This window comes from Equus przewalskii, chromosome 21 (genome assembly GCF_037783145.1).
Source record: "Equus przewalskii isolate Varuska chromosome 21, EquPr2, whole genome shotgun sequence".
NCBI lineage: Eukaryota > Metazoa > Chordata > Mammalia > Perissodactyla > Equidae > Equus > Equus przewalskii.
The window spans coordinates 2629104-2648478 of record NC_091851.1 but is presented as its reverse complement, the minus strand read 5'-3'; the positions used below and the strand labels follow the sequence as shown (position 1 = coordinate 2648478).

The 19375-nt window shown below is 42.8% G+C and overlaps 2 long non-coding RNA genes across 2 annotated transcripts; one reads left to right on the top strand and one right to left on the bottom strand.

The window, feature by feature from the left end:
- Positions 1 to 4671: 4671 nt before the first annotated feature.
- Positions 4672 to 9593, bottom strand: LOC139078108 (uncharacterized). The gene is made up of 2 exons (XR_011530870.1): positions 9225 to 9593; positions 4672 to 7242 (listed from the first exon to the last, which is right to left on the bottom strand). It is a non-coding gene; the product is annotated as an uncharacterized lncRNA (long non-coding RNA).
- Positions 9594 to 14006: 4413 nt separating this feature from the next.
- Positions 14007 to 19361, top strand: LOC139078106 (uncharacterized). Its single transcript, XR_011530868.1, has 3 exons — positions 14007 to 14189; positions 14931 to 15105; positions 19151 to 19361. It is a non-coding gene; the product is annotated as an uncharacterized lncRNA (long non-coding RNA).
- The last annotated feature ends 14 nt before the right edge of the window (positions 19362 to 19375 follow it).

Sequence of the window (19375 nt, the reverse complement as noted above, 5' to 3'; positions counted from 1 at the left end):
TTGATAGATTGTGTTTTTCTAGGAATTGCTCCATTTCATCTAGGTTATCAAATGTGTGCATAGAATTGTTCATAGTATTCCTTTACTATCCTTTTAATATCTATGTATATATAGTTATGCATAACTATATGCTTTATGTATATACATAAGTAATAACATATAGTATGAATATATAAATATATAAATATATGTATGGTTATGTCTCCTCTTTTATTTCTGATATTAGTAATTTGTGTCTTCTCTCTTTTTTTCTTTATGAGCTTGACTAGAAGCTTATCAATTTTAGTGGCCTTTCAAAGAACCGCTTTTTTGGTTTCATTGATTTTCTCTGTTGATTTCCTGTTTTCAATTTCATTGATTTCTGCTCTAATTTTTATTATTTCTTTTCTCTATTTACTTTGGGTTTAATATGCTCTTCTCTATGTAGTTTCATAAGGTGGAAGCTTACATTATTGATTCCATATATTCTTTGTGTTTTAATATATGCATTTAATAACATCAATTCCCCTCTAAGTACTGCTTTTGCTGCTTCTCACAAATATTAAGTTGTATTTTTACTTAGTTCAAAATATTTTAAACTTTCTCTTGAGATTTCTTCTTTGATCCATATGTTATTTAGAAGTGTGCTCTTTAGTCTGCACATATTTTGGAATTTTCTGGTTATATTTTTGTTAATGGTTTCTTGCTTAAGTCCATTGTGGTCTGAGTGCAGACATTGTATGATTTCTATTCTTTTAAATTTGTTAAGGTGTGTTTTATGGCCCAGAATGCAGTCTACATTGGTGAATGTTAATGTTACATGAGAGCTTGAGAAAAATATATTCTCCTGTGGTTGAATTAAGTAGTCTTACATCAATGGATAGATCATGCTGACAGAAAGTCAACAAGGAAACAGCACCCTTAAATGAAACACTAGACCAGATTGGCTTACTAGATATATATATAGAATATTCCATCCAAAAACAGCAGAATATACATTCTTCTCAACTGCACATGGAACATTCTCAAAGATAGATGAAATGTTGGGAAACAAGGCAAGCCTCAGTAAATTTAAGAAGATTGAAATCATATCAAGCATCTTTTTTGACCATAGTACTGTGAAACTAGAAATAAACTCAAAGGAAAAAGCTGGGAAAGTCATATATATGGAGAGTAAACAACAAGCTAATGAATAACTATCAGATCAATGAAGAAATCAGAGGAGAAAACGAAAAATACTTGGAGTCAAATGAAAATGAAAATACAACATACTAAAACCTATGGGATGCAGCAAAAGTGATACTAAGAGGGAAATTTATAGCAATACAGGCCTACCTCAACAAAGAAGAAAAATCTCAAATAAACAAGCTTACACTATACCTAAAAGAACTAGAAAAAGAAGAACAAACAAAGCCAAAAGTTAGTAAAAGGAAGGAAATAATAAAAATCAGGACAGAAATAAAAGATATAGAGACTAAGAAAACAATAGAAAAGATCAATGAAACTAAGAGCTGTTTCTTTGAGAAGATACATGAAATTAACAAACACCTAGACAGACTCACTAAGAAAAAAGAGAGAAGATTCAAATAAATAAAATCAGAAATGAAAGGGGAGAAATTACAGTGGATACCACAGAAACATAAAGGATTATAAGAGAATATTATGAAAAGCTATACGCCAAGAAACTTGATAACCTAGAAGACATGGATAAATTCTTAGAATCATAGAACCTCCCAAAACTGAATCGAGAAAAAGTAGAGAATTTGAATAGATCAATCACAAGCAAAGAGATTGAAACAGTAATCACAAATCTCCCAAAAAACAACAGTCCAGGACAAGACGGCTTCTCTGCTGTATTCTATCAAATATTCAAACAAGGTTTGATTCCTATCCTTCTAAATTATTCTGAAAAATTGAAGAGGACAGGATGCTTCCTGAGTCATTTTATCAGGCCAACATTACCTTGATACCAAAATCAGACAAGAACAACACAAAAAAGGAAAATTATAAGTCAACATCAATGACACATATAGATGCAAAAATCCTCAACAAAATATCACCAAATTGAATACAACAGTACATTAAAAGGATCATACACCGTGACCAAGTGGGATTTATTCCAGAGGTACAGGGATGGTTCCACATCTACAAGTCAATCAATGTGATACACCACATTAACAAAATGAAGAATAAAAATCACATGATCGTCTCAATAGATACAGAGAAAACATTTGACAAAATCCAACATCCACATGTGATAAAAACTCTTGGTAAAATGGCTATAGAAGGAAAGCACCTCAATATAACAAAGGCCATATATGACAAACACACAGTCAACATCATACTTAACTGTGAAAAACTGAAAGCCATTCCTCTGAGAACGGAAACAAGACAAGGGTGCCCATTCTCATCACTCTTCTTCAACATAGTGCTGGAAGATTTAGCCAGCACAATTAGGCAAGAGAAAGAAATAAAAGGGATCCAAATTGGAAAGGAAGAAGTAAAACTCTCACTGTTTGTGGATGACATAGTTCTATATATAGAAAACCCTAAAGAGTCCACCAGGAAACTTATTAGAAACAATCAACAGCTATAGACAAGCTGCAGGGTTCAAAATAAACATACAAAAATAAGCTGCATTTCTCTACACTAATAACAAACCAGCAGAAAGAGAAGTCAAGAATACAATCCCATTCACAATTGCAACAAAAAGAATAAAATACCTAGGAATAAAATTAACCAAGGAGGTAGAAGACCTACACACTGAAAACTGTAAGATATTGTTAAAAGAAATTGAAAGATAAAGAAATGGAAAGATATTCCATGCTCACAGATTGGAAGAATAAACATAGTTAAAATGTCCGTAGTACCTAAAGCAATCTATAGATTCTATGCAATCCAAGTCAGACTCCCAATGAGATTCTTCATGGAAATAGAACAAAGAATCCTAAAATTTATACTGAATAACAAAAACCCCCAAGTAGCCAAAGTGAACCTGAGAAGAAAGGACAAAGCCAGAGGTATCATACGCTCTAACTTCAAAGTGTACTACAAAGCTGTAGTAATCAAAACAGCATGGTACTGGCACAAAAACTGACACATTGATCAATGGAACAGAATTGACAGCCCAGAGATGAAACCTAACATCTATGGACAGCTAATCTTCAACAAAGGAACCAAGAACATACAATGGAGAAAATAAAGTCTCTTCAATAAATGGTGTTGGGGAAACCAGACAGCCACATGCAAAAGAATGAAAGTAGACTACTACCTTACACCATACACAAAAACTAACTCAAAACGCATTAAAGACTTGCATGTAAGACACAAAACTGTAAAACTCCTAGAAGAAAGTATATGCAGTGTGCTCTTGACAGTGATCTTAGTGGTATCTTTTTGAATACTATGTCTACTCAGGCAAGAGAAACAAAGGAAAAATTTTAAAAATGGGACTACATCAGACTAAAAAGCTTCTGGAAAGCAAAGAAAACCATCAACAAAATGAAAAGACAAACTATCAACTGGGAGAAAGTATTTGCAAATCATATATCTGACAAGGGGTTAATTTCTAAAATATATAAAGAACTCCTACAACTCAACAACAAAAAAACAAATAAACCCAATCAAAAAATGGGCAAAGGATCTGAATAGACATGTTTTCCAAAGACTATATACCGATGGCCAACAAGCACATAAAAAGAAGTTCAACATCACTAATTGTTAGGGAAATGAAAATCAAAACTATACATTACCTCACATCTGTCAGAATGGCTATAATCAATAAGACAAGAAATAACAGTTTTGGAGAGGATGTGGAGAGAAGGGAATCCTCAAGCTCTGTTGGTGGGAATGCAAACTGGTGCAGCCACTATGGAAAACAGTATGCAGATTTCTCAAAAAATTAATACTACATGATCCAGGTATCCCGCTACTGGGTATTTATCCAAAGAACATGAAATCAACAATTAAGAGGATTTATGCATCCCTATGTTCATCACAGTATTATTCACAATAGCCAACACGTGGAAGTAATGCTTGTCCGTCAAAGGATGAATGGAGGAAGAAGATATGGTACATATATATGCAATGGAACACTACTCAGCCATAAAAAAGACAAAATTGTGCCATTTGCGACAATATGGTAGGACCTTGAGGGTATTATGCTAAGCAAAATGTCAGACAGAGAAAGACAAACACTGTGTGATTTCACTCATATGTGCAAGATAAACAAACACATGGATAAGGAGAACAGATTAATAGTTACCAGAGAGGAAGGGAGTGAGGGGGAGGATGAAAGGGATAAAGGGGCACATACGCATGGTGATGCATGAAAACCACACTATTGGTGAACACAATGCAGTCTGTGTAGAAATTGAAACATGATGATGTACACCTGAAATTCACACAACTTTATGAGCCGGTATGACCTCAACAACAAGAAAAAATAAAAACAAAACAAAACAAATTTTGTTTGTCTGAGAAAGTTTTTACTTCTCATTCATTTTTTAAGATAATTTCACAGGGTACAGAATTCTCAGCTGGTGGATTTTTGCTCAACAGGCTAAACATGTCACTCCATTCTCTTCTTGCTTGCTTGGTTTCTGAGAAGAAGTCAGACAATTCTTATTTTTGCTCCTCTATAGGTAAGGTGTTTTTTTCCTCTGGCTTCTTGCAGGATTTTTTCATCTTTGGTTTTCTGCAGTTTGAGTATGATATGTCTTCGCACAGTTTTGTGGGGCTTTTTGGGCATTTATCCTGCTTGATGTTTTCTCAGCTTCCCGGATCTGTGGTTTGGTGTCTGACACTAATTTGGGGAAAATTCTCCGTCATTATTGGTTCAAGTCTTTCTTCTGTTTCTTTCTTTCTTGTCTCTCTGCTATTCCCATTACACATAAGTGAGTCACACCTTTCTTGTCCCGCAGTTGGGATAGTCTGTTCTTTTTCTTTTTGTTTTTTAAGTCTTTCTTCTCTGATATTTAGTTTTGGAAGTTTCTATTGCTATATCCTCAATCTCAGCGCTTCCTTCCTCGCCAAGTCCAAACTACGAATGAGCCCATCAAAGGCGTTCTTCACTCCTCTTGCAGTGTTTTAGATCTCTAGCATTTATTTTTGATTCTTTCTTAGAATTTCTCTCTACTTATGTTACCCTTCTGTTCTTGCGTGTTGCCTACTTTGTCCATTGAAGGCCTTAGCATAGTATCATAGTTTTTAATATTCTAGATCTTATAATTCCCACATTCCTACCGGATCTGACTCTGGTTTAGATGCCTGTTCAATTTCTCCAACTGTGTTTCTGCCTTTTAGTATACTTTTAAATTTTTTATTGAAAGGTGAATATGTTCTAGTGCGGGAAAGGAATTGTGGTAAATAGACCACACTTAGCAGTGAGGAGGTGAGGTGGGGGAGGGGACGTGCTCTAGTCCTGTGATTAGTTTCAGTCCTTAGTGAGTTCTGTGCCTCTGAGCTGTGACCTTCACAAGTGCTTTTCCTCTTCTTAGGCGGGACAGGATGGCTAGAAAGGGCTGGAGTTGGGTGTTTCCTTTCTCCCAGGTTAGTTGGACTCGGTAAAACAGTTTCTCTTGAGGGCAGGCCCTGTTAAGAAGAACAGCATGCTCTGGTGTGTTTCACAACGGTTCCTTTTCCCCCTCCCTGGCTGGAAACGCACGGGGATCTTTCTGAGATATTCTCTGTGAGAACATGGGAGAGCTCTGGGAGGTAAAGCTCACAATATTTTGAGAGCCCCCTCTGGCTGGTCCCTTGGAGTTGTTAACTCTCGGACTTGTCCACACTGAGCCTCCAGCAGTCCATCAATCCCAGCTTAGGTTTTCCTGTCCTGGTCCTGCTGCCCGCGGGGACTCTGCTCCAGGAAGTCGTGATTCTCAGTGTCTGCTGCCTGGCTCTCCCACTTGGGGGGCAGCAGTTTTCCCTGTGACCTTGCTTTTCTGAAGGCTCTAAGAAAAGTTGATTTTTCAGTTTGTTCAGCTTTTGACTTTTCTTAAGATGGAGTCACAATTTCCACACCAGACCGGAAACCAGAAGCCAGCACTGCCTAATGTGAAGTTGAGAAAGCATGGCCCAGAGGGCTGGCTCGCCACGGCCCTGGGGGAGCAGCAGAGGAGCCTCTAGGAGGCAGGTCTTTGACTCAGGGCGCGCGGACTGCATGCTTTCTCTCAGCTGTTCCTCTGAGCTACCAGAGGGCAGAGTGCGGGAGTACATCTTTGGCAAGGGGGTTGTGATTCCATTTTGCACTGTGGTCGGTTGTTGGTGGGAAGCTAATTTGCTCTTTGGGTGCTTGCTTAGTGAGGCTGATGTGAGCACAAGAGGCAATGTTTACTGAGCGTCCACCACGTGCAGGAGACTGTGCTGGGAACTTTCAGGCACTCTTTCCTTCAACCTTCCCCAGGGGTCCATTTTAAAGATACGGAAGTAGGTTTAGAGGTTGAACAAGGTGCGTGTGGTCTTATAAAGGATGTTCTTTAAGTCTCTGACCCCCAAGGCCTCGTGCTTGGTGTTTGGGGTAAGGCTGGCAATGTAGCCTTGGTGGAAATGTACCAGGTAAGGAATGAAGCCCTCTGGCCCTGACCACAGCTTGTTTGAGGGATAGCGAGAAATATCTTCTGAATATGGCGGCTCTATTAGCGAATCTATTGTTGCATAACAAATTACTCCAAAGCTCAGTTGACTAAAAGAACAAACATCTATTATCTCTGTGGGTCAGGAATCCAGGTGTGGCTTTGCTGGGTGCCTCCGACTCAGGGTCTCTCATGAAGCTGCAGTCACACTTAGGCCAGGGCCGTGGACTCATCTGAAGGTGTGAAGATGCTGGTGTGGGCAAAGCTCACTCATTGGCTGTTGACGGGCTTGGCCCCTTGTTACACGGGCCCAGCAGCTGGCTTTCCCGGGGGAGCAATCTGTGAGAGAGGGAAAGAGAACACTCAAGATGGAAAGTGCAGTCTTTTTGCAACTTACTCTTGAAAGTCATACCCATCACTTTTGCCATATTCTGTTCATTAGAAGTCAGTCACTTGGTCCAGGCCACCTTCAAAAGGAGGCTCTTACACAGGGGTGAGAAGATCAAGAAGAGCCGTTTTGGAGGTTGCCAGCCACGAAGACCATATGTCTATTTGCTCAAGACAGTGACAGTCTACGTCTTTGCATATTTGTCCTGGTTAGGCTCCTCCTTTTCCTCTTTCACTTTATTTCCTTTCCCTCTAGTGTTTTCACAATTCAGTACAAAAGCCGTCAGTTGAGGTCCAGCTTAGTCTGGAAAAAATTTGATAGATACAAGATATTTATGAAGTCAAAATTACTCCTCTCATTATACATATTTATTACAAAGGAGGAAAAAAAAGTAACTTTACAGTGGAGAAGTCTGGCAGACAGTACCTCATTTAGGTGATTAAAGTTACACCAACAGGGATAGGAGAGGCTGAAATCACGTGTCACTGGATAGCATGTAATGAGAGGAACACAGCGTCACTTACGTGATATTCCCACCAAAGAGGTGTGCCTTGCATTTAATCATGACAGAACATTAGACTAATACAAATTGAGGAATATTCTATAGCCTGTTCTCTTCAAAACGTCAGAGTCGTGGCTGTTAAGGAGAGACCAAGGAATCTTCCAGATTGCAGGCAACTCAAAATACACGATAACTAAATGCAACATGTGATTCTGAACTGGATCCTGTTTCTGTAAAAGACACTGTTGGGAGAATTGGTGCAGCCTGACGGGAGGCTGAGGGCAGGATGGGGTATCAGCATTCATCTCCTGATTGTCATGGTCTCTTGTAGTTAGGTAGGAGAATGTCCCCACTTGTAGGAAAGACACATTACTGTATTCAGGAGTAATGAGCATCATATCAGCAACTTACTCTTAAACGGTTCTGGGGGAAAAAAGGAGTTCTTTGTACAGTATTTGTAACTTCTCATAAGTTTGAAATTGCTTCAAAATATAACGTTTAAGTGTCCCTGTTAGGATAGAAAATTATGATTACCCCCACTTATGGATATGAGTTCCTCTAAAAAGTCACTCTCCATACTTGTTACTGCCCCAAACACTAATTCATACTCATAGTCATGCCTTTTCCTCTGAGAAAAATCTTCTCCAAAGCAACACAGAGAACACAGCCCTAGGACAGAGCTTTGGAAAGTCAAATCTAATTAAACTCTCCTCAACAAAGAAATTGGAGGAGTAGAAATAAATCTCAGGTTTGGAACTTGAACGTATATCAAGGAAAAGATGAAAACAATTGCATTGCCCAGCAAATTCTTACGATATTGGTTCAGTCTAAAAGCAGAAGCCCTGATTCTTTGTGGGGCCTTTAACAAATTGAATTACCCTCATGTATTTCCTTATTTAGTCTAGAAAATGGAAACAAAAAAGCATTTGTTATGCTACCAAACCATCTGCCAACTATCACAGCAAAACCTTTTATCGACATAGGTTGTCAAGATTGTGGGACAAACGTAGATGGTGTACAGCCACCAAGGATTCATGGGGCCGTGCACAAAGGAAGAGGGCAAGCGATGGAAAGAATCGTGACTGCTGGATAAAGATTCTCTAGAGCAGCAGAAATACTGAAACCCAGGCACATGGAGACAGACCAAAGAACGGGAGGAATCGAGAAGAATAAATAAAAGTTTGTGCTTCTGTGAAACCGCTATAAAAACTATCCAACACTTGTATAAATGTGACGTGTTGGGAAAATAATTATAAAGACCATAAAAGATATAAACACCTTTTGTCATTTGGGGGCGGGAGGGGAAGTTATGACTGCTGGAGTCTCCTGGGTTGAAGGCATCTCATTCAGAGAGAGTGGCAGAGGCCACGCCTCCCCTCCCCCACATCCTGCAGGGCTTCTGGCTCCTCTTACCTCGTTGGACACACTCCCTTCCCACTGACCTTTGCATGTCAGAATAGACCATTTGTAATTTACGCAAATGAGAAACATGAAGGTCAGATGCAACATTCACCAATTTCATCTAATCAAAGGCATACCCTCCCCAAATCTAAAATATTTAACAGTCTGCAGCCTATGCTCTGTTGACTCTGGAAACTACACCAAACACAATTTTAAGACATGAGATATTTCTTTTCTATCTAGGATCATTCTTTGATCTCTTCATATTTTCCCCTGAAGCTGTTGGACTTAAGCTCTGTAATTTTGGCTGGGATAATTCACATCTCAAGCAATTTTTTTTCCTTTTTTATACGTTTCTTGATATATTTTTCAAGGAACTTACCCATATCCTCTAAGTTGTGAAATTCATTGGCATAACATTGACCATAATATTGCCTGATGATCCTTTTGATGACTGCAGGATCTATAGTGTGGCTCCCTCTTTCATTCCTGGTGTTGGAAACCAGAGCTGCCTCCTTTTTCCCCGATCAGTCCACTGAAGGATTTGCCCTGTACCTTTCAAATCAATGCTTAACTCAGACCGTCTCTGACCTTTTCGCTTGTCCTGAAACGCAAGTCAGCAGCTGGTCAGCAGCTGGTAAACTTACAGGATGGGTGAGGTCAGGGTCAGATGAGGGGGTAAAGGTGCAGGTGAGGTCAGAGGCAGGGTCTGTGGAGGGTGGGGAGGCTGATAAGAAGGGAGTTTTGTGACTCAGAAGCTGGGTGGGTGCAGAATACAAGTGCAAAATAGCACAGCTACACACCCTTCCGCAGTTATTACAGGCAAACTTCCTGGTAATGTATTGTTGAAGGACCATTTCCCAGTACTTTCTGCAGAGGTCTGTCGTGCTCCACAGCTGTATGTTAAACTCACAGGAACCTCGGGGATGTTGAACTGCATATAGAGTGTCTGGTTCCCCCTGTAAAATGGGAAGGAATAAACACAGGACTTAAGACTCCAGAGAGGGTCAAAGGGCTCCATTTTCAAATCTCTCTTTATGTGAACCAGTTACCTCTGAGAAGTTTGAATTATGGGAGAGTCTTCATTTCCAATTTCCCACAATGGTGTGAATTATTAATTATTTAATAATAAAAGTGCATATTTTATTACTATATATGCTGCAGTTGGGAAAACTCAAAAGTGCGCTAAACAGCAAAGAAAAAGTCTGATCAAACGAGTCATCAAGAATAAAAATTTAAGGCCAAGCTGAAGACCAGTAAAAAGCAAACTATGAAAGCCTCAAGTTCTTGTGGAAGGTGTCAAGCGCCTGCCTCGGCTTCAGGTCAGACCCAGCACAGAACCCTGTCTGTGCTCTCAAGCACCAGGGGCAGTTTGAAAACAGTCCTTCTGTTCAACAACCACCTGCTCACATGGGCTGTGCAGTGAACCTGGAGCCATTAGCCGACCCTCCACAGAGACACACAGTGGCATAGAGACAGTCAGTTTAGCCTTCAGCAGAGTCCTGAGTAGATGAAAGAGCCAAGCGGAAAGTTTGCCTAATGTGAGTCTCAAGCTCCCTCAGGTTAGCAATGTGGGTATGGAGGATGGACCACCCCCTCTCCTCCTGTGTTCTTGATTTGACCACTTGCTTTTCAGGAATCATTTGCTCCTGGTTTTAAAACGGGAGCCTGGTCTGTCTCATAATCTGTAAGACAAGATCTTCAAAGTGACAAACAACCCTGAAAGAGACTTTTATTCAGATGAGATAATTAACACTCATCAAGGATACAGTAAACCATCACTTGGAAATCCCACTGAGTGCAGGAGTTCCTATTCCTTGCAAGGCCCTGGACCCCTTTGTGAACTAAGGGTGCCGTGGACCCTTGCTCCATAAGCAGGCACGTCCAGGCATACAAAATGTGATCTCAGCTGGCTCACCAATCCACCAAACCCAAGTGTGGGTCCTGCTCAGAACATCTGCTCTAAGGGGTTCACTTCTGGGCAGTGCTCCCCAATGGGGATTCTGAGGAGGATTGGATGGATGCTCCAAGGTTCTCCCTCACTACCCGCTCTGTGCTCACCTGTGTTCAGGGGTGAAGCCATTTGTCTTAATACGTTTTCTCTAGGTCTTCGCAGAGCCTGCCATATGTTAATATTCATGGAGAATCTTCTCTTGGTTATTTCCCGAACATCTTTCCTCCAGTCAAGGAAGTGTGGTCTATGGTCACACCTCCCATGAGGGCCTGCAGCTTCCTGACTCATAGCAGACGCCATGCAAATGTCTTCAGCTGGAAAAAGCATAGCGCAGAGATGGTGGGGGGAGTGGGAAGCTACAGGGCTAGCGAGCTAACAATATCCGCCACCTCCTGTTCAAGGACACGGGAAGCAGGGTGGAGACAGCGAAGAGCTGAGGGGAATGTGTAACCATCTCAGGGAGGTCCCTCCCAGGAGACTTCGCTCCGGGAGCCCCGGGAAGAGTTGCTTACCGCCAGCCTCGGGAGCATGCTGCCGTGGGAGGTGGCAGCCTCTGCTTCCTCCTCATCCTGTGGGGTCAGGTGTGCTGGATGGGCAGGCAGGCTGGGGGCAGGGTGAGGTGCAGGGTTTCACATACTCACCTCACACCTCACAGCACGAGGAGGCAAAGTCAGACTTTGATAAAATTTGATAAAAATCTAATTTCATTTAAAGGTTTTTATTTTTTCCTTCTGGCCTTCCCCAAGGACATATTTTTCTTTAAATAACGCTTTTGTTTTTAAATGTAATACTTTATTTTTTAGGAAGATTGGCCCTGAGCTAACATCTGCCATCAGTCCTCCTCTTTTTGCTCAGGAAGACTGGCCTGAGCTAACATACGTGCCTATCTTCCTGTATTTTGTATGTGGGACGCCTGCCACAGCATGGCTTGATAAGCAGTGCGTAGGTCCACACTCGGGATCCAAACCGGCAAACCCTGGGCCACTGAAGAAGAATGTGCAAACTTTACCGCTGTGCCACCGGGCTGGGCCCTAAAGAAGCTTTTTTATTGTGGAACTTTTCCTACAAACTCAAAAGTGAAGAGAATAGTACGATGACCCCTGTGCCCATGGTCAGCGTGGCCCGGACCTGAGCCCTATACCACCCACACCCCTCCTTCTAGACCCTCCTGGGTTATCCTGAAGCAAAGCCTAAATATCATACCGTTTCAGCCTTCAGCATGAATTCTAACAGACATCGGCATAAAAAGTATGTCTTGTGATACTATTAGCATATGTGAAACATAATTTCTTAATTTCTTATATAGTATCAGCCAGTGTTGCCATTTCCTAATTATGTCACGAATGCCTCTTTTCAGATACTTTGTTCAAAACAGGATCCAAGCAAGTTCTGCATATTTCATTCAACTGATATGTCTCCTCTCTCTCTCTCTCTCTCCCTCTTTTTTTTTTTAACTGAGGCTTAAAATACATGCAGTCAAACACACTGGTTTTAATTGCGTGACTTAGTGAACTAATTGTGTGCACATCTAGACCCACAGTCCAGGTCAGGTTGTGGGGCATCGCAGCTCCCCACTGCCTCCTGCCTCTGCCGTCAGCCTAGGAGGAATTTCTCGTCTGGTTTCTCGCAACACAAGTTTGTCTGCCTGTTCTTGAACTTCATATAAACAGAATCATGCACACAGTATGTGCTCGTTTGTGTCTGGCATCTTTTACTCAGTCTCCTGCCTGTGAGATTCACCCACGTTGTTGGTCTTTTTGTTCTTTTTGGTTTGTGTGCGTGTGCTCTTCCATTGGTAAATGCCAAAACTTATTTTGCCATCTCTGTTTATTCGGGTCGTTTCTACACTTTGGTGTGATGCTGTGATGAATATCCCTGTGTGCATTTTTTGGTGAGAGGAGCACTCTTCCGTCCCCCACGTCTGGAGAGTAGGGTAGGTGTAGTTTAACCTCTGGAAATATTCCCAAAGAATTTTCCAAACTGTATAAATTCCGGCTGTCCCACATCCTTATAAACACTTGATATTTATTTATTTTTAACCCATTTTGATGTGTAGTCATATCTCACTATGACTTTAATTTATATTTTCCTGGTGACTAATGATATTAAGCATCATTATTGGCCTATTTTGATATCTTATATTGTGAAGTACCTATCCAGGTACTTTTGCCCACTTTTTAAAAGTTGGGTTGTTTGTTTTTGAAGTATTTTTATATGTACAACAGTTTTTTCTCCCAAAATATTATGAGAAGAACAATTTATCTACAGTGGACTAGAATGGAGTAGGTTGGGAGTAGACAGTTGGAGAGCGGGAGAACGGAGATTAAGCACAGTGAAAGTGCTAAAAATATGGGGCCTTTAGCAGATTCAGAAAGGATGGGATTAAGCAACGTGTCTCTTGCTTTTCAAAATCCATTCCTTGGGAAAAACGTGAACATAAAAATAAAACAAAATGACTCAGTGATTTACAAGTATGATGCAAAAACTGATGATTATTGAAAAGATCTTATACCAATGGATAATAATGAGTAGCAAATAAAAAGAGTAAAAATTTGGAGGAGAATGTCATGGCTTCTATGTAAAACTGTTTCTCGAAAAATACTACATATTATACTCTTTCTATGCCATACTAGGGCTCACACCAATACGTGACATAAGATAGCCTTATTTTATCCATGGGCTTTAAAACATTTAGAGAAATCCTCACCATTCTCTTTAATGATGACCTTTTTTTGGTGTATAAATTGCAAGTGATCATTTCCTTATCATCTTATCAGCCTGACCCACCTACTTCCACACGTCCCCAAGTCCCCGATAATCTGTCCCTGCCTCCTTTGAAGCTGACAGCACGCTGAGGGCTGGTCCCATTGGGTGTGGAATTTCCTGCCCTGGGGGCCTTGCCTTTCCTGAAGAAAAAGTGAGACCATCCCAACGGGAAGGAAGAGGCGCTTAGAGCTAGCGGAGTTGCCCACTCCCAGGGACATCTGCAGGGGACCCAGCTCAGCAGGCCTCCCGGAGGGCTTCTGATGGGCCAGTCCACCTTACGATCAGGCTGCAGCCATCCCAGGGCAGTGCCAGCCACAACCATCTCCCTCCCGGCAGCTGTGTTCAGGCCTAGCTGATTGGGAGGGCCCATTGGCAGCACAGGGCTGCCGGGGGGCGTGGCTGTAGAGCCTAAAAGGCCCCGCCCTGCAGGCCTGCTCCAGCTCTCTCTGTTGCCTGGGGCAGGCTCTCAGGAGCAGCTCCGAGAGTGTGGAGGGAAGAGAAACGAGTTAAGGAAGGAGACAGGGCTCAGGTCATGAAAGGGAAGTCTCCAGAACAGGGAGAGAGTCCACAGTGGTGTGTCACAAGCACCAATCCTTGGACCATTGGGGAAACGGCTTTGCCTGTGAGGTGAGAGCTGGGGTGCTGGGTACAGGGCTGTCTCGCCGAGATTTGCTGGAACAGAACACAGAGGTGCCGGGCAGAGCATTGACTCTGGGGTCCAGTGGACCCCTTCCTGGGCCACCCAACCCTGGGCAAGATGTCTAATCTCTCCGCAGCTCAGCTTCCGGGTGCCAACATGCTCGCAAGCTGAGTGGACTCAGGGTGATTGTCAGCAGCACATACATGAAGGGCTGACTCCGAGAAGGTGCTCAGGAAGAGGAGACTCTGCTGAGCTCTCAGTGGGTCAGGCAGCAGCTGGAGAAGGATCCCAGGAAGGATCCTGAGGAAGGGTGAACTCTCTTTTTCAGGGAAACCTCACTCCCCTCCCTGACTTCCCTCTGAAATACACAGGACGAGCTCCAGAGAGAGCGCTCGCCCATACCTCCTGGTGGTCACTTCCCAGATGCATCAGGGCACGAGGCCCAGGGTGCCCTGGGTTGATCTGGGCTGGGTGCCGGCCTGTTAAAATCACTGGGATGAAAGGAACACTGTCTGGGACTTCACGTCAACAAAGGCAAATGGATAGATAATTCTGGCTAAAACTGATGAGTTATTTTATCTTTTTTCAATTGTTTTTTAAAATATCCGGTCGCTTAATTCATTAGGCTGTCCAACTGGCATGGTTGATTTGGTAATCTTTCCAAAATGTTGTTTCTTTAGAGTTCTACTCATGGACTTAACTTCACCTTATTCTTCTCCTACTCCAAGGAATATGTAAATGAGAAACAATGTTCAGAACCTTCCCTGCTCACCTGAATGCATTCAGTGACCACTCGTTCAGTTCGTCACCCATCGTTCTTTCATCTCACAATCCTCATTGGGCAGTCCCCCGGCCAGGTGGTGTGCTTGTCACGGTGGACTCAGGACATGCAGGTCTCTGAAGGTAAGGAGCCTATGGTCTTGTGAGGGGAATATCGCCAAACAGGTCATCACACAGGATGACGGGTGCTTCAGGGGGTCCTTGTGACACTTAGAGTGAAACACTGGAAACACTCCAGGCTTAGCAGTAGAGAAGAGCTGAATCAGCTGTGGGGTCACCATGCCATGCACTACGAGGAAGCAGTTAAAATGAGAGGGGAGGATGTAAATACGGTGACAGAGAAGGACCCCCGAGACATGTGGCATAATATACTCTTCAGGAAGAACATATATATGCTTTCTCTGTGTATGTGGGCATCGTGTAAAAATATTTTATCTTGTATACTGTATATATTGTTCTGAAACAATTTTTATGTAGCCATAGATACAGGTAAGGCACAGGTACAGATAGAGGTGCAAGTCGAGGTAAAGGAAACACAGAAAAATCGAAATACTTACGCTAGGTTAGGGCCAGAAGGTTGAGATTCAGATTGTTTTCAAAGGGGAATTTAGCTTTGTCAAATGTTCAGGTGTTTACAGGGAGAATGTATGAATCTATTATTTGTATAACAAAATTGTAACTAGATATTTCCATTTTGCGAAAATAAAATGGAGAATTAAAGATATAGTCTAAGAAACTCATGTGACAAACGGAATAAGAGAACTGTACAAATTTTGAAGAAGATTTTGTGTGATTTCTTTGTTGGTGTGTAATTTCCCATTCAATCATTCAAGGTTATCAACCTTACTTCTGCAATTATTTGAAGTTGCTTACAAAATTCTCAGTATATAGGTCCTTATGATTCATCAAAATAAACTATATTAAAACTATGTGTATGTTGTACGTGTGTGAGTGTATTTGTGTCTGTGTATAATATATGGCAGATGTCATGCGGCACTGACTCAGTCTTGAGTTTGAGCTTCCTGGTAGTTAAAAGACAATCTTCTATACTGATATTACCACAAAGATACAAGCAATCTCCTCTGAAGAGTAACCTTTTTCTTGAAACTGAATGCAAAGAGGAGTTCATTTAAGGGACCCTGATATCAACCACATTGGGGTAGAAGCATGGGCATTATCTTCCTATGGTTTTTCAAGACTCATTAATATTACTCAAATGGATGCTTCATTTAGGCTGATGGCTCTCAACCCCATAAGATGCAATATTTTCTGTTTACAACAAATATTTTGTAACTCCTTTTGCACTATCAGGGAAAGAAATTAATGGATAATATAGCCTGCTGAACTTCATAACCGCTCCAATCGTAATATTAGGGAGAGGTAAAAAGACTGTAACATGTAATAACAGATGAGTTCAATACATACGTGCTGCAACATGAATCCAGGATAAGACAAAAGAAACAGCCTGGGCCTAAGCATGTGGACTCATCCGACCGCAGAGATGCCAGCGGTTCTGTCAGCTTCCTGAACCCGTGGATGGTGTTGCTGTTTGTGTTCTGCTTTTTCCAAATCATTGGAAAACGCCTGGTCGAGTTCTGAAAGAAAACCATGTCAGCTCCTCTCCATTTGCACAAAACTGGATATCCTGGAAATTTTAATGCATATTAAAACTGTGGCAAATACCTTGTTTTTCTTTGTAAGTCAGATTTAGATTCTTGGATAAAATAGTTATAAACAAGTTTCTCACCTACAGAAATACCCAGAGGGATATCTCCAAGTAGTGTGGGACCTGGCGCGGATTGTTACTGATATGGGATCTTCTTGCACATTGAAAACCATTAGACATCCATGCGATCTTCTCACTAAAGCCAGAACTATCCCCACTGTTACAACCAAAAACACTTCCAGAAATTTCCAAGGCCCCCTTGGAGAAGGTCCCATTCCTACTGAAAACACTAAGCGGGGCACGCAATAGCCCTGACTCATGGTCTTAGATTGAAGTCCTCCAAAAGCCAATGGGGTAAGGAGGAGTGTGCAGGGGCTTGTGTGTGGGGCATGACTCCAGGGGCAGGAGGGGTGTGACTGTGAGCCACAGCTTTGATTCTGCTGGGACCTCCCAAGAGGAGTACAGAAAGTCACCAGAACCTTTGACTGGAAGGAGAGGAGGCAGGAGCATTTACCCACCAACTGCTGGCCCCACTGGTCAAGGTGTTGCCTCGAGATGCTACGGGCTTCACACTTCTGGGCCCACCGGTGCATAAGATGAGGGTGCTCAGGCCTGGGGCACTGAGACACCGTCAGCGGGAAGGAAGTCCCAGCCCACATGGGACTGTGCCCTCTTGCAGCGGGACGGTGAGGGAATGTGGGTCAGGGCGCAGAGGCCTCTAATATACTCAGTGATAGCTCTTCCTGGGGTGCACACTGATTGTCTAAGGGGACCTCAGGCATCCTGTCCACCCAGCATGCGGCCACGGAGAGGAGGCTTTGGACAGGCCATCTAGTGGGACAAATGTGAAAATGTGGAGTGTTTCAGACCTGCATCCACGCAAAGCCAAGACTGCAGCCACTGGGATAAATACTGGTCACATCTTTGAAGGCACAAGGGTTGGTCTGTTTGACAAATTAACTTTCCAATTCCACCTTCCTGGCAAGCAAGCCTTCTTTTCCTGTCCCTGTGTCCATCCTCCATTCCTGAAGAGACATGTGTTTCCCAAATGGCTCCCAGGGGAACATGAGCACTTGTACCAGAACCTCACTACTGACCTGCTAGTTAATGCGGATGCAGCTGGTCTATGGTTCAAAGTCAAGGTGTGGCATCTCTTCTCTCAACTAAGTGTAATGGACTCAAAGATGCAGAAAACGGGGCAACTGTCTGCATTTACAGTAGAGAGAGTTTATGTAACTACAGCACCAGCCTTGAGCCCCAGTCCTCAGAGCAAGTTCCTGACACTCCCACCTTGAAGAAGCTGAGATACTTAACATGGCCATGGGTGCCTGCATGCATCACCCGGCGGAAGGTGAAATGCACTCCCTGTGGTTTTGCTCCCCTCCAGGCATGCTCTGGGAAGACAAGAAAGGACTGGCTACACTGGGGCAAGCTGGGCTTTCTGGTTTGACCAGAGAGTGTGCTCAGCCGACAAGGAGTTGATGGCTGTCTATAGAGTGACACCACGTGTGTCCCTACAGCAGTGCTGTGCCACTCGTTTACCTCCAGACACCTTTGGAACCTCTGAGTTAAATGCAGCAAACTTCTTTTGGGCACTGTCTAAGCTCAGGTCTCCCTAAAGCAGACCCTGATACTATTCTGGAAAGTGGTCCCAGGGCCCATGAGTCAGGGGAGGACTGGGAAGAGGAAAAGAGGCAAGGAGGGAATTCAGGTGTAGCTCGCTTGTTGCACTGTGGGAAGCTGGGCTCAGATCCACTAGGGACCTACCAAGAACCAGTTTAGACTTTCTACCAGAGACTCGAAGGAGGAAACTACGCATCCATGAGCTCCTGTCCTTACGGGTCAAGTGTTACCTTGAAGGGTGTTGGTTTCCCCACACAGTAGCCACCAACATAGCAGGTGGCCCCACAGTTACGCAATTAGTTCTAAGCAGAGCTATCGCATGCCAGAATTCTCTTGCATAGCTATGGTGTCATATACTTGCCCTTTACTGAGTCCGTGATAAGTCCACGTGCTAGGCTTGCAGAACCTGTGACTCTCACCATGTCATTTTTAGAAGAGGAGATGCATGCAGCCTGCCTTTTCAGGTCTGTCATCTGTAAAATGACAAGGAAGCTGACAGGGAGGCGATGGAGGGATGCTAAGGCTCCCTAGCATCTCCTGCTTCCAATGCCCCAGCAACCTTGCTCAGGAAATGTTGAAGGCTGGGATGTGTGGCCAATCGAGACCTACTGTGGCGCAGTCACCGTTCCTCTCAGGGACGCCCCTCACTTTAACTCCTCCTCCCTAGAAAGGCATTTGAGATTCTGGACAGACACAGGCATGTGACAAACATGGCTTGCTCTTTGCTTTTCCTTTATTTAAGGCAGGAATTCATTCTGTGGCTAGCTGCCATGGGTTACTCATTCTGTGCGTTACACTGAACTTCATGGAACACAAGTGAAGCTTTTCTGAAAGTGCTTATAGAACATGAATGCTAAAAGCTCCACTTATATCTCATAGGTGCCAAAGAGCCTGCAGTCACGCCAGTGGTGGAGCACTGACTGAAATCGTTTGGTCTCGTTTCACTACACCATTGCATCTGTAATGGAAACTGTGAAAGGAAACCCTCCGCAGACAGCTGTAATCATCCTCGGTTACCTTGGATTTGTTTGTTATTGTTTTTTGTTCCTTCCATAAATTGTGCAATGCCTCTTATCAGGCAAGGATTAGCTAATGGACGTATTG